At 53.8% G+C, this 13,304-nt stretch overlaps 1 pseudogene; it reads left to right on the top strand.

The window, feature by feature from the left end:
- The first annotated feature begins 382 nt into the window (after positions 1–382).
- Positions 383–3,363, top strand: LOC119272851 (annotated as a pseudogene).
- Positions 3,364–13,304: the final 9,941 nt, after the last annotated feature.

Genomic DNA, 13,304 nt, shown 5'->3' with positions numbered 1-13,304 from the left:
AAAGGGGGGAAATTTAGGGAGGCGGAGCGGGCGGACGGAGGGAACGGGCGGGGGTGCGCGTGTGTTGTGTTGTGGCTTCTGGGAGGCGCTTGCTCGGCGTCGGGCGCTATTAAATTGGGGATCGGATGAGAGATTGGGATCGACGGACGGACGGGCGGGCGGGATGGGTGGATGGATTGGGCCTCTTTTCCTCCTCCTTCCCGCGCACGCCCCCGCCGTCCCAGCCCGGGAACCGGTTGCGCCCCTCTGCTGTGCGCCAAATTTTCCCCCTGGTCTAGCGTGTTTCCCTTTTTGCCCTCCTCCTCTTTGGCTGTGAATTATGCGCCCGCAAGTTTTCTTTTCAGGTGCTAAGAGCGTTACATAGACGAGAAGGCTGGCCTAAATGGACCGCAACACACACATGAAAGGTTTTAGATCATAAATAAACAATTAAATGAAAACTTAGCGCCTTATCGAAGCGTCTCTGCGGAAAGAGGTCGAACATGAGATAGAAGATTCCACTCGTATATCTACCTCCATGGCCTCTCCTCCGGCTTCGTCACGACCAATCATCGATATGATTGTCTGGCGTGTTCAGCATACATGCCGTGCGTGCGCATCATCTTCTCCTGAGGGCTAACGGATGAACAAAAACAAGGGAATCGAACCGTACAACGGATCGCACTGCATCTTTGCTCTAGCCGGCTGGGCAACGGTTGACGGTCGATGCCCCCGCCGTGATGTTACTGCTCCTGTAGAATTTTTAAAAAGATGAATGAATTTTTAGAAAACCGTACCATATTACTCCTTCCGTCTGAAAATACTTGTCGAAGAAATGGATAAAAATTGATGTATCTAGAACTAAAATATATCTAGATACATCCATTGCTCCGACAAGTATTTTCGGATGAAGGGGGTACATTCTAACGAGAGACAACGATAGTTTTTTTAGATGAACACAAAAACATGTTGCGGGTAGGCTTAGGCTAAGGGGGCAGAGCCGCAGAAGGGTAGGTAAATAAAATAGCTGGGGGTACAAGGGTAAATGCATGCCCTTACGCGGGACCCGCGGAGAATCGGTTGAGGTGGGAGTGCGGGGCGTCGGCTGCGTCAGAGCGGCAAGCGGGAAATGGTGCTAGGCCGCACGCGCGCCCACTTTTTCTTGGGTTCGAAATTTTCGGCCTCCCACCACCACCTCCCGCTGAATCCGATCAGGATCAGGATCAGATCCATCGCCCCAAATGAATTCCCGGCGCGCGCGCCATCGCTCCCTCCCTCTCTTCCCACCCACCACCCGCCCAAAGCCGTTGACGCCAACTTGGGCCTCCACATGGACTTGCAGCAGCTGAGAATGAGATTGGGCCCATAATCGGCGAGTGATGCGAAGCCCTGGGCCTATCCCCTTACCGCGGGCGGCCCCCCGAAGGAAGCCAGCTTGCTGCGAGCGCTGAGCAGCCAGGGTTCTTTTTTCCCAACCCAACCCCGCCGGCGCTCTCCCCCGCAGCACCGCCGCCCGGCGGCTCGTCTGCTCGCGCGGCCGCCCCCAGCCGGCGAACGATCCCCTAGCCTTTCCCCGTCTCGGCAGGGCGGACGGCGGCGATGACGGCCGCCGTCGCCGGAGCTGACGACGAGAGGAAGGCGCAGGCCCGGTTTCTGTCCCGTGTAGGCGAGGAAGAAGCAGCTGCCGACGGGCGAAGGGATCGGGCCGGTACCTGGAGGCCAAGCACCACCTGCTGCTCAGCTACTGCCAGGGCCTCGTCTGCTACCTGCTACGCAAGGCCAAGGGGCTGTCCGTCGATGGCCACCCCGTCGTGCGCGGCCTTGTCGAGATCAGGCTGTTTCTTGGGAAGGTGTGCGTATGTGCCCTTGAGTGTTGATTGCTAAGCTGCCAGTCTTGATTTATGGAGCTGTCTAATAGTAGATTGTTTTATGTTGAATTCTGTGTGCTAGATTCGCCCGATAGACAAGAAGATGGAGTACCAGATCCAGAAGCTCACCAATGCTGCAGATGGTGCAGCTGCCCAGGATACCCGAGGTCAATGGGAAGGGCGGGCAACAAGGCGAGGGCGACCTGTTGGGGTACCGGTCAAACCCGGATATGATGGATATCAAAATTGCTCCTGAAGGACAGGTGAAATTCTCACTTACTAACTGATGTTTTCTCTTAGTGCTGTGTTAAGGTGATAATGCTCGACTGTTCATCACTCTGTTCAACAAACACACACACACACGCCAATCAGTTACCAATCAATAAATCTTACATATATTTGTATGACATCAAATCTGCCCATCCTTACTGAGCTGTTTTCTGTACATAATATAGTTGTCAGTTGGGTGAGAAATCAATATTTCCACTGCAGTGTCTTGCAAAATCAAATTAAGTTGCTACTTAACAACTTCTGATGAATTCGAGATTACACTGTAACTTGGTTTATGTGCCTGGTTTTGAGTGAACTCTATCATAGCTTATATTTTGCCTTTGTAGATACTGCTACCAGTTGCTTAAATGCTGCCTTATTCCTAACTGCACAATTCCTGTTAAATGACGTGAATATAGGTCGCTCTGTTTTTTATCAGTAATGATCATTTCATGACTAGAGTTCAGTTTACACAGATTTGTTGTGTCTGATGTGTTTAGCTGTTTGACTTCAGGGCAAAGATGGTATCTACGTTCCTCCGAAAATTGGGCCAGCTGCCATGGATGATAGTCATAGTAAAGACGCTGTAAGGAAAGAGAAAAGATTATTACGCATGACAACAGAGAATCCTTACTTCAAGGAGATGATTGATGATGCTGCTGATAGACCTGAAAAGGTTTGTATATTGTGTATGTTTGTATAGTTAGCTACACTAAGCTACATCGAGCTAACTAAGCTGTCTACACAATCTTGCAGTGGAAGGAAACAGCGGGTGATGAAAGCAAAGAATTTATGACCTACATGCGGCAGAGAGAGAAGCAAGAGAAGGCAGAAGAGGAGCTGTTCACCCGAGCTCCAGTAACCAAGCGTGAAAAGTACATGGAGAAGCAGATGAAGAAGCAGCTTCACGGGTATGTTCCATTATCCTCCAGAGTTCATGGATTTTATTTTGCACGACAGTGCACCCCATTATGAAGTGAAGAACCCATCAACCACATCAATGAATGGCTGATAGCTTTGGCCACTTTAAGCTGAGCTCGTCTCTTGGGATTTTTTCACTTTTACCCAACTTATGAACTGACATGTTTCTGTGTACAGGTTACAAGGCCTGACTGACGGATTCGACCTCGGGATGAACATACTGCTCGATGGAGAAAAGGAAGACGACGGTGGTTCCAGTGAGCTGCGTAGACAGAGCGCGGGACGGAGAAAACACCAGAAAGGCGGCCAGAGGAAGCGACACTAGTTCAGACCTGACAATAGTCCTCTGAAATTTTGTCATGTTCTCAGTCGAAAGCAGGGATTTCGATACCACTAGAAACTGAACCAGTTGTGCACCATAGGAGCAGAGGTGAAATTTGCTTGGAAGCAACAGCAGTTCAGTGCATCTGTGTACGCCGACAGCTACTTGGGTCCTTGAGACGATTGCCACATGTTTATCCTCCATTGTTTGCCTGTGTTTTCTGGTTTCGACTGTTTTGAATCCGTGATGTGTATGAAAATATGTTTTGCTGAGTATGATGAGAGAATTGCGGAAGTGCATGATGGTTGTTGATTACAACATTGATCTGCATGTAAAAATTAATCTGATAGTAATCGTCCGCGGCATGAATCATTGTTGACAAAATCCACTATCTGTTGGATGTTCCATGTTTAAAATCGGTGTTGCTTTTTCTACTATAAGGTTGCTGCCAAGAGGATCGCTGCTGGCAAGGGGGTTTGCAACAATGATCAACGGCCGGGCCTAGGGTTTGAGGCAGCGGGTCCTGGCGGCGGGTGGCGCTCGCCGGTGTTGTGGGCCGCCTTCACTCGGCCGCACGGGGGGCGAGTCGGTGGTGGATGCGGGCGGCGCGTGGAGGTCTCCCCTGCTGCTCTCCTTCGCCAGATCTGAAGACGGCGTCCCCGTGTTGTTGCTTCCTCCTCATCAATCCGGCTGAATCCGGTGGCTGACTATGCTGATGTGGGGTTGGGAGCTCTGGATCGGAGTAATTTCTGGGCCGGTTGCGGCGGCTACGACGTCGGCGGCGCTCCAAGCGTTGTTTCCTTCAAGGCGGCTTCGAGATCCATCTTCCTCCCCCTCATCCTCCCCATGCATCCGGATGAAAACCCACAACTTTGGTTGGGCGGCGGCGATGCCTGGCTCCGTCACCTTCTTGAAGGCGCCGCTTTGGATGTGCGAGGAGGTGAGATGGCTGCAGCACGTTTTTTATGACGGCGGTTCTCTCTTCAGTGGTGTTGCTTTGCCATGGTCGGCCGGCTTCCTCTTCAAGATGACGTGCCCTCCTCGCCACGTGGTCCGGTTTGTCCGACGGGTCGACGCCCTCGGTCCTGGGCGAGAGGGGACAGAGGAGATAGTAGTCCCTCTCGCCCAGGCTCGGCCTGTGCCTTTCCTATATACCTGTGCCTTCCCTATATAAAAAAGGGACTACCGACGAGCAAGGTGGTCTGAATTCATGGCCAACGCACATGATAGGACACGAAGACATAAGATTTTAGCATTGAGATTTTAACCGGTCCGCAATCACATTTGATCCTCGCTTTGCGATAGCAGCACTACTATACAAAATTCACAGGGGTTTGACGACATTTTCACCGACGCTGTAAAGCACGGACTTGTGCTGGATCATCTCCAGGCTTCTCGTGCCGGCGTCCCTGACAACCTCCACGCCGGCGAGCACCAGAAGCTCTCGGAATTCTCGTGCCTGTACTCCGACGGGAGCAGCCTCTCCCCCTCCTTGGTTCTCCGGAAGCACCTAGCCACGCACAGTTTGCCGGAGCCCAACGGCAGGAGGCGGATCGCCGTCGGGGTCCACGCTTCCGGCCGTGGCGGGTCCTCCCACACGTGCCGAAGAGGAAAGACCTGCGTCTCCGGCGGTTCCTGCGCGAGGTCAGCGACGCAGAGGTGCTCGTCGCCGTCCGAGAAGCCGAACCAGAGGCCGTGCTCGGGGACGTACTCGGCGCGGCCTCTGAACGGCAGCGCAGAGTGGCCGACCGCGCTCCACTCGCCGCTCGCCGTGTTGAAGGAGTACGTACCGGCGCTGACCGTGGACACCCAGATCTCTGAGTCGCCGACCACCGCGTAGGCGTCGATCGCGCGCGGGGCCACCGCCTCCGCCGGCCCCAGGTCGTGCTTGAATCTGGTGGGATACTTGTCCGTGGTCGCGAACTTGGGATCGAATGGCGGCGACTCGAGCGAGCGCCAGTGCCACTCCTTCCATGGGGAGCCGGGGAACGTGCCGCCGTGGACGAGCGACTGGAAGCAGTACGTGTGGGGCGGCCGTCCGGGGTTGGTCGCCAACACGTAGAGGCCATCGCCGACGGTGACGGAGATGGGATTGGGCCTGGGCGAGTCCGCGTCGTTCATCATGCAGACAACGTCCGACGTGCCGTCGTAGAGGAGCGTGCGGCCGTCGTGGTCGAGGGCGACGACGTCGTCGCCGAAGCCCATGAACTCTATCCACCCGGTCTGGTTGGGCGGGCAGGGCCAGTCGAAGGACACGGCGGCGCGGGGCAGCCGAGCCGGAGCCGGAGCGCCGGACGTCTCTGCCGCTGCTGGCTGCGGTGATCCGGCGGGGTGGAACAAGCTCGTGGGATCGACGCGGTGCACGTAGAAGTCCGGGCGGTGGACGCGGCGGCGCAAGCTGCTGACCAGCAGATTCACAAAGCGGCGGCTCATGCTTTGCTTCAAGATTCTGAATTTTCTTTGGTACGTGTTGATAAACTGAACCCCTGATAATCAGGAGAAAAAACAGCGATTTTCTTGAAAAATGGGGAGAAAATCATGGCGAGAAAATCGGTTTTATACATTCTTGGAGATTAAGTTAACGCTCAAAAAAATCTGTCGAGAACTGAGAAATCGGGATATTGTTGATGAAATAATCCTGATTTTTTCTAGATTTCTTCCATCTACTCTTTTGTGCGAGGAGCACCAAGCATGAAGCGCCGACTCGTGGATCTACTCGTCGAGGAATGCCGCGGCAGCGGCAGCCGGTTCCATCTCCACCGCATCGATCCGTGAGGCTTGTTCTACCCGGCCGGATCACCGAAGCTAGCAGCGGCAGCGACAATGGCGGTCAACGCTCCGGCCCCGGCTACGGCTCGGCTGCCTCGCGCCGCCGTGTCCTTCGAGCCCTGCCATGAGAACTCCCGGGAGTCCGGGAAGATGGCCATGATGTCCCTCAAGAACGACGTGGTCGTGGTGAACGGCAGGGGCGGCACCGTCCTCTACGACGGCGCGTCGGGCGCCCTCCGCACCATGCAGCCGGCACCCCTGCACTCGCCCGCCAGGTCCAACTTCCTCGTGTCTGTCACCGTCGGCGACGGCCTGTACGTCATGTCGCTCGGGGACGGCGGATACCAGACGCCGTACTTCCAAGCTCTCGTCTACGGCCGCCAGCCCGGGGACCGCCGGGCGGAGGACTGGCACTGGCGCCCTCTCCCGTCTCCAACCTTCGATCATTGCCCGGACCACGACGACTGCCCATCATCACGGTACGACGAATGCTACCATGACGTGTACGCGCCGACGGGCCATCAGGTGGCGATCGGCGCCTACACGGTGGTCGGCGGCTCGCGGATCTGGGTGTCCGCGACGACGGGGGCCGGCACGTACTCGTTCGACACGGCGAGCGGCGCGTGGAGCAAGGCCGGCGAGTGGGCGCTGCCGTTTAAAGGCCGCGCCGAGTACGTGCCCGAGCACGGCCTCTGGTTCGGGCTCTCCGACAAGGATGGGCACCTCTGCGTCTGCGCCGCCGACCTTGCGACCACGACGGTGCCTCCGGCGCTGCTGCACGCGTGGGAGGACCCGCCGGCTCCGCCGGAAGCGTGGAGGACGACCGCGGCCCGCCTCCTGCCGCTGGGCTCCGGCCGACTGTGCATCGCGAGGTTCTTTGAGACGAGCGAAGAATGTAACTTTGCGGTGCTCGCCGGCGTGGAGGTTGTAAGGGACGGCGATGCCGGCACAAGAAACCTCCGGGTGATCAGGCACAAGTCCAAACGTTATAACTTCGGCTATGACGGCGTCAAGCCGCTTTGATCGGCCGGAGGAGGAAGACGGCCGGACCTTTTACGGTTGATCGGCTTCATTTTGCTGAACAGTCCAAGTTACTCATATCAATTTCAAGACATTATAGAGGGATTCCAATTCAGGTTGAAAATGTACGAATATGTTGATCAAGAGCATCTACACTCGGACTTTCAAATCCGACACCCTCAAGCGCGTCCGCCAGCAGTGACTAGTCACACCGTAAAAGAAATGATTCCAAAACCAAATACCTCAAATTAAAAACCTTAAATTCATACTATTAAAATCTAATTTTAAGCGGAGCTCGTCCGGCTCTGCTGCGCTCATGTCTGGCGGCAGGCTGCGCCCCATAGAGTGTTGGTCCAGTCACCGACGAAGTAGAGTAGAACATGGGACACGGCCTGACTCACAAGACTCAAAGACGCCACCGTCTCCCACGCCCTACTTTTTCTCATCGGAGTCTGGAACCCTGACGGAGCCGGTGGACGTGTGAGATCGATGATGGATTTGTCCTGGGAGGGCCGAAGACATCCACCACGACGCAGTTGGGGCGCTCGGGATTGCAGGCCATCCGTTGAGGCGCCGGAGAATGTGACTATGCCTCTCCAACGTCCACCACCGTAGGGGTTGCCGCTGTCTCCCACGTTCGTTGCCTCGCACGGCGGGCACGTCGCGCCATGTTCTCATCGGATGGTGCCCAACGGAGGGGTTGTGCGTCCGCCACAACATTCGGTCGTCAGACGGACCGCACCACCTCCGGTGAGGCTCCGGCAACACACCTCGCGGCGGATTCATGCGTCATTTGGGCAGACACGATGGATTCACGACGCAAGGAGTCCAAGTGAAGTGGTTGGGCGGCCTCCTCCTGGGAGCGGTGGAGCGCAAGCCGAGCGGTCATATCTTCCTCGGGCCCTCGTGGGATGAGTTCGGGATCGACGGATCTGAAGGTGCGGGACTCGGATCCGCTGCCGCCATGCCAGAGAAGGTCGGAGATCGCCGGATAAGAGCTTGGGTGACGGAGGGGAGTAGAGTGGAGTGGCCAGGGTTTGGTTCGGGGAAAGGATAGGGACAAATATATGTGGGGTCGGGTTGGCCAATATGAATCAAGTCCGACATGACAGACGCGTCCAAGCCTCCCCATATCCGTCCTATATTTGAGGTGGATACGAGAGGTGCCGGTCAGCCCATCTGTTTGAAGGGGGTTTGAGGCGTCCGACTTGATCGTTTTTTTTGACCGGTCACTGATCGAGCCGTCTAGCCGCATGTAGATGCTCTAACGACCGTGGCCAAAATTCTACTAAAAAATTCAGAAATATAGCACACATTACTGTAAACCCGAAAAATAAAGTACACATAACTACAAACAGTTTTGCTAAAGCACATCTAGATGTGCAATGAGTATTGCACATCTAAGTCCCATGTCATTGATCTTCTGTTGAGATTCTTGTGGATATTTTTTTTCTTTTTTCTTTTTCTTTTTATGCTTGATTTACCCATTTAGATATGCAATAACTAAAGCACATCTAGATGTATTCTAGACACACCCAACTACAAAATGTTACCCGGAAACTTGAAGAGAAACCGTACATACTACATCTGCATCCGTCTATTGAACAGAGACACTCGCATGAAGGCAACTAAGAGCATTACTAGTAGAGCCCTCAAACCCTCAAACCCCTAAAAACAACTGCTTTTTTACAGTTTTCGTCGAAAAAAAGCCGTAGACTAGAACCCCTTAACCCTCAAACCCTTCAAAAATTTTAAAGGTCCAACCCTCAAACCCTCTCCCAATCCTCAAAAGTAAGGGTTGGGAAGCAAAACCTACCCCAACCCTCATTTGGCGGTTATCCTCGCGCGGGAGGGGAAAATCCTCCCAACTCCCGCGCCCACGCCCGCGACCACCGCTGCTAGTCGCCCGCGTCGCCGGCGGCCGCCCCGTCGACCTCCCGCGCGCAATGACAACATCGTTCATGGGAATATTCCGTTATAAGGGTTGGGTTTGAGGGTTCTAATATTTGCCTTTGTTTTTCAACCCGTAAAAATGCACAAAAAATCATTTTTGGACCCTTAAAACGCTAGCGAGGGTTTGAGGGTTTGAGGGTTCTACTAGTAATGCTCTAAACATTGGCATAGTGTGGACCATGTATGGTTGTGTGCCTTTAGGCTTGTTATTTATCAACGATATCTTGCAGGACGATACCAAATTCAAGCAAGCTCCGGAAATCAGAAACCAAAAAGAAAAGATTAAGAAGAATATATGATGCTTGCAAAAGAAAAAGGTTTTGTTCTGAGGGCGTGACTTTGTTTAATTAGTTGTTGCAGTTTTACGAAATCATCCAGACTTAAACACGGGTAGACTAGATAGCTTGTTCTCAACATACTTAAATAATCACTACTCAGTCCCAGCCAACAGACTGACACTCTGTTTTCAACATACTTAAATAATGAACACCTGGATAACCAAGGGGGAGTAGACTATGGGGGTGTTTGTTTTCAGGGATTTTTTTATGTAGGGACTAAAGAAAGTCTTTTTTAAAAACTTTTTTTATCAAACGGAAGGGACTTTTTAGGGACTAAACTAGTCATTTGGGATTAAATGAAGAAGACTCTCTAGGAGAGTCTTTTTGGGACTTTTCCAACAATGCGCCTCCAAGCACCCATTGGCCCGCCACCCCATGGTGTTGTTTGATTGTTATTTTTCTATATACTAGAAGCAACATGGTCATTTAATAATCTCTAGAAAGGGACTAGGAACTTTTTAGTCTCTAAAAACAAACAGGGAGAGACTTTTTAGAGACTAGGAACTTTTTAGTTGAGACTAAAAAAAGTCCTAGGACTAGAGAAGCAAACACCATCTATATGTGCACTTTCCACATTAATTAATCACTACTCAGTCGAAATTTTTAGACCACTCAGTGTTCTGGAAGGCCTACCGCAGCAGGATTCTGAGTGTTTGCTTTGAATCAGACATACGTACACAGAAACTGTTACGTACTGCATATATATAACATCGAGCATCTTCCCGTACTATGTAACCATGGTGTCAGATTCATCCAGTTGAAGAGGCCAAACAGCTGGTTCATTATTGGAGACCACACTTGGCGGGGTCTCGCGGGCCGAACACGAAGTTGCCGGCGGTGTAGAGCGCCTGCAGGCCGTCGGGGCGCGTCACGTACTCCCGGAACCTGAGCGGCGAGCCCTGGTTCCGGCGGGGCAGGACGGCGACGCCGCACGCGCCCCGGCGCGGCGAGCGCGGCACGTACACCACGCAGTCCTTGCTCGCGAACGGCACCGCCTGCTCCGCCGCCTGGATCATGAAGTAGCCCCGCGCGTCTGTGGTGCCCCACGCCGACATGGCCTGCCTCCCTCGCCGGCACCGCAGCAGCGCCGTCGCGTCTGCGAGCACAGAGAAAACGATCAGTGCCTGTCACGGTGCGTGAGTGCAGTTCGTGCCATGGAGTGGTACTTACTCGGGAGGGGCGCGACGTTCTTGGACGGGAGGTAGCCGGCGTAGCGGCAGTTCTTGCACCAGACGGCGCCGACGATGCCGATGGTGAAGTTGACGTCCGGCTGCGGCCGGGACACGCCGATCGCCGTGCCGCGGGAGCGGAGGTGGCCGATGCCGCCCATGGCCACGGCCGTGAACCCGGGCGCGGAGAGGGTCCCGAGGAGGAGGGAGAGGCAGGCCAGCCTCCGGTGACTTCACTAAGCAAAGTCTCATCGTGACTTTACCTAGGTGAGTGTCATCCAGCGGTCAAGATTGATTCAAATTTTGTACTCAAAACTAAAACTGCCCAAAAAAAATGGAAAAAATTCAGGTAAGTCATACATGTCCCATTTCATATTCTGTGAAATTTTTGTTTCATTTGAATAAACGGTCTATGATTAAATAGGGTTTTATATTTCAAGCTCAAAACACAATTAGCTGCTAAACCATTTATCCAAATGAAACGGAAATTTTCCAGAATATTCAATGGACCATATAGGACTTAGCTGAATTTTTTCAATTTTTTCTAAACAGTTTGAATTTTGAACATAAAATTTAGACCAATCTTGTCCATTAGATCTTGATTCGATGGCCCTCACCTAGGTAAAGTCACACTGAGACTTTGCTCAGTGAAGTCACCGAATCCCTGTCCCCAGAAGGCGTCTCGCGAGCCAAGCCATTCCTGTGCGTACGTACTGATGAGCTGGTGAGCAACAGGGTTCTCTTCTGGGTCAAGAAGAGCGCGCGCCATTTATGGGGCCCGATCGGAGGTGGCTCCCTGTAGCAGCAAAGTGGCGCCGGTGCTTTATGCAAAGTGATGTGCGCGCCAAGGGATGTGTTGATGATTCACCTGATCGTTGATCGATGCCGGCCGGCTTGATTCAGGTGAGTGTTAGCTTCTTTTTCTTAGGACACCAAGCGAGGAGCGGTAATGCCGATTATTTTCGAAAATACTAACGCCTTCACGTGTGGGCGTTTGCATCTCGCCCACATACATGAATCAAAGTTCATTTATGTTTGCACAAACCTTGGCATGTTTTATCAGATTTTTTTATGTCACGTAAGACTGGACTGGTGCGTGGGCATTTATCCGGTAGTCCACACGTCCGTTTCACCACGTGGAGGGGTTGATGTGTGGGCGTTTAGCAGTTCGCCCACACGCCAGCTTTCACGCACACAGAGGGACTGGTGTGTAGGCATTTATCTGTTCGCTCACACGCCCATCTCCTCTCTCATATCCAAAGCTGTCAGTTGCCATGTGTTTTTCAGGGTACATGACAACTGACCTAGCGTGCTTGTAAGCAGATGACAACTCTCTCTTTATCCGAGTTGCCATGTGTTTTGCAGGGTACATAGCAACTGCCCTAGCGTGCTTGTAAGCAGATGACAACTCTCTCTTTACTCGAACATGTTTTTTTGTCATGCCTTTTTTTATAGTGCTACATGGCAACTGCCAAGTGTTAATAGGTGGCAACTCCTAAAGTTTTTCAAATCATGGCAACTGTAGTAGATCAGACCATACATGGCAACAACTGCAGTTGTCCAAGAGTGGCATCTGCCACTTGACCTAAGATGGCAACTGCAGTTGAGCAACCATGGCAACTGCAGTTGAGCAACCATGGCAACTGTAGTTGTCAGACATGACAACTGTAGTTCAACAACATGGCAACTGCAGTTAAACGAACATGGAAGAGGGTCCGGACCATGACAACTGCGGGGACGCGTGGTGACTGTCACGCGGAACGTGCGGGACCGTGAGTACAGGCGTGTGGGCGTTATCTATTCTGGAGTAAATTGCACAGAAGTACCACAATTGGGGCATTGGAAGCAGATTGATACCAAGTTTGGTAATTTTTACATGTCAGTACCAAGTCTGGGGCTATCCGTTACAAAAAGGTCTAAATCGCGTATAAACGCGTATTGACAGTGTATCTGACCGGCGGGGCCCACCTGTCGGGTGCCGACGTGGCATGTTTTTTTTGCAGAAAGCCCCCTTTTTCACCGGCGCTACTATTCATCGTCTCCACACGCGGCGGCGCCGATCTAAATCGAGGGGAGGAGCCCCCTCGAGCCCGAGCTCCTCTGCCTCCTGTAACCTCCGCCCCGCCCCGGCGCCCCGCTCACCGTGCCTGCTTGCAGCCGACGCAGGGGAGGCAGCCGGACTTGGCGCAACTCCGGCGACAGGGAGCGACGAAGGGTGCAGGAACCGACGGATCTATATGGCGACTCGTGCGGCGGAGGGCGGGAGGGATGGTGCTGGTCCTCTGTTCATACGGCAGAGAGGGAGGAAACAGGGAGGTGGCTAGGGGACCTAGTCGCCAGCGATGGCTGCTCCGGCGAGGTGCATGGGGCGGGGTCGACAAGACCCCCGGGCGGAGAAGGCTGGGAGGAGGAGCCTGGGCACGAGGAGACGACGCCGCGCTGGTGAGCGAGCTGGGGAGCTCGGGAGGAGGCGCGAGGGATCCTCGTGGCTGCTGCTCGCCGGCGATGGCTGGGGGCGGGGTCGATGAGACCCTCGGGCGGAGGCGGCTGGGAGGAGGATCCCAGGCATGAGGAGGCGGCGGCGCGCTGGTGAGCTCGGGAGGAGGCGCGAGGGGACCTTGTGGCTGCTGCTGCTCGCCGACGACGGCTGGAGCGACTGGTCTCCTCCCCTGCTTCTGCTGGTTTTCTGTCAGGG

The sequence above is a fragment of the Triticum dicoccoides genome, chromosome 3A (genome assembly GCF_002162155.2).
Source record: "Triticum dicoccoides isolate Atlit2015 ecotype Zavitan chromosome 3A, WEW_v2.0, whole genome shotgun sequence".
In the NCBI taxonomy this organism is placed as follows: domain Eukaryota; kingdom Viridiplantae; phylum Streptophyta; class Magnoliopsida; order Poales; family Poaceae; genus Triticum; species Triticum dicoccoides.
The sequence above is the reverse complement of the archived record's forward strand: the minus strand, read 5'-3'. Positions and strand labels throughout refer to the sequence as shown.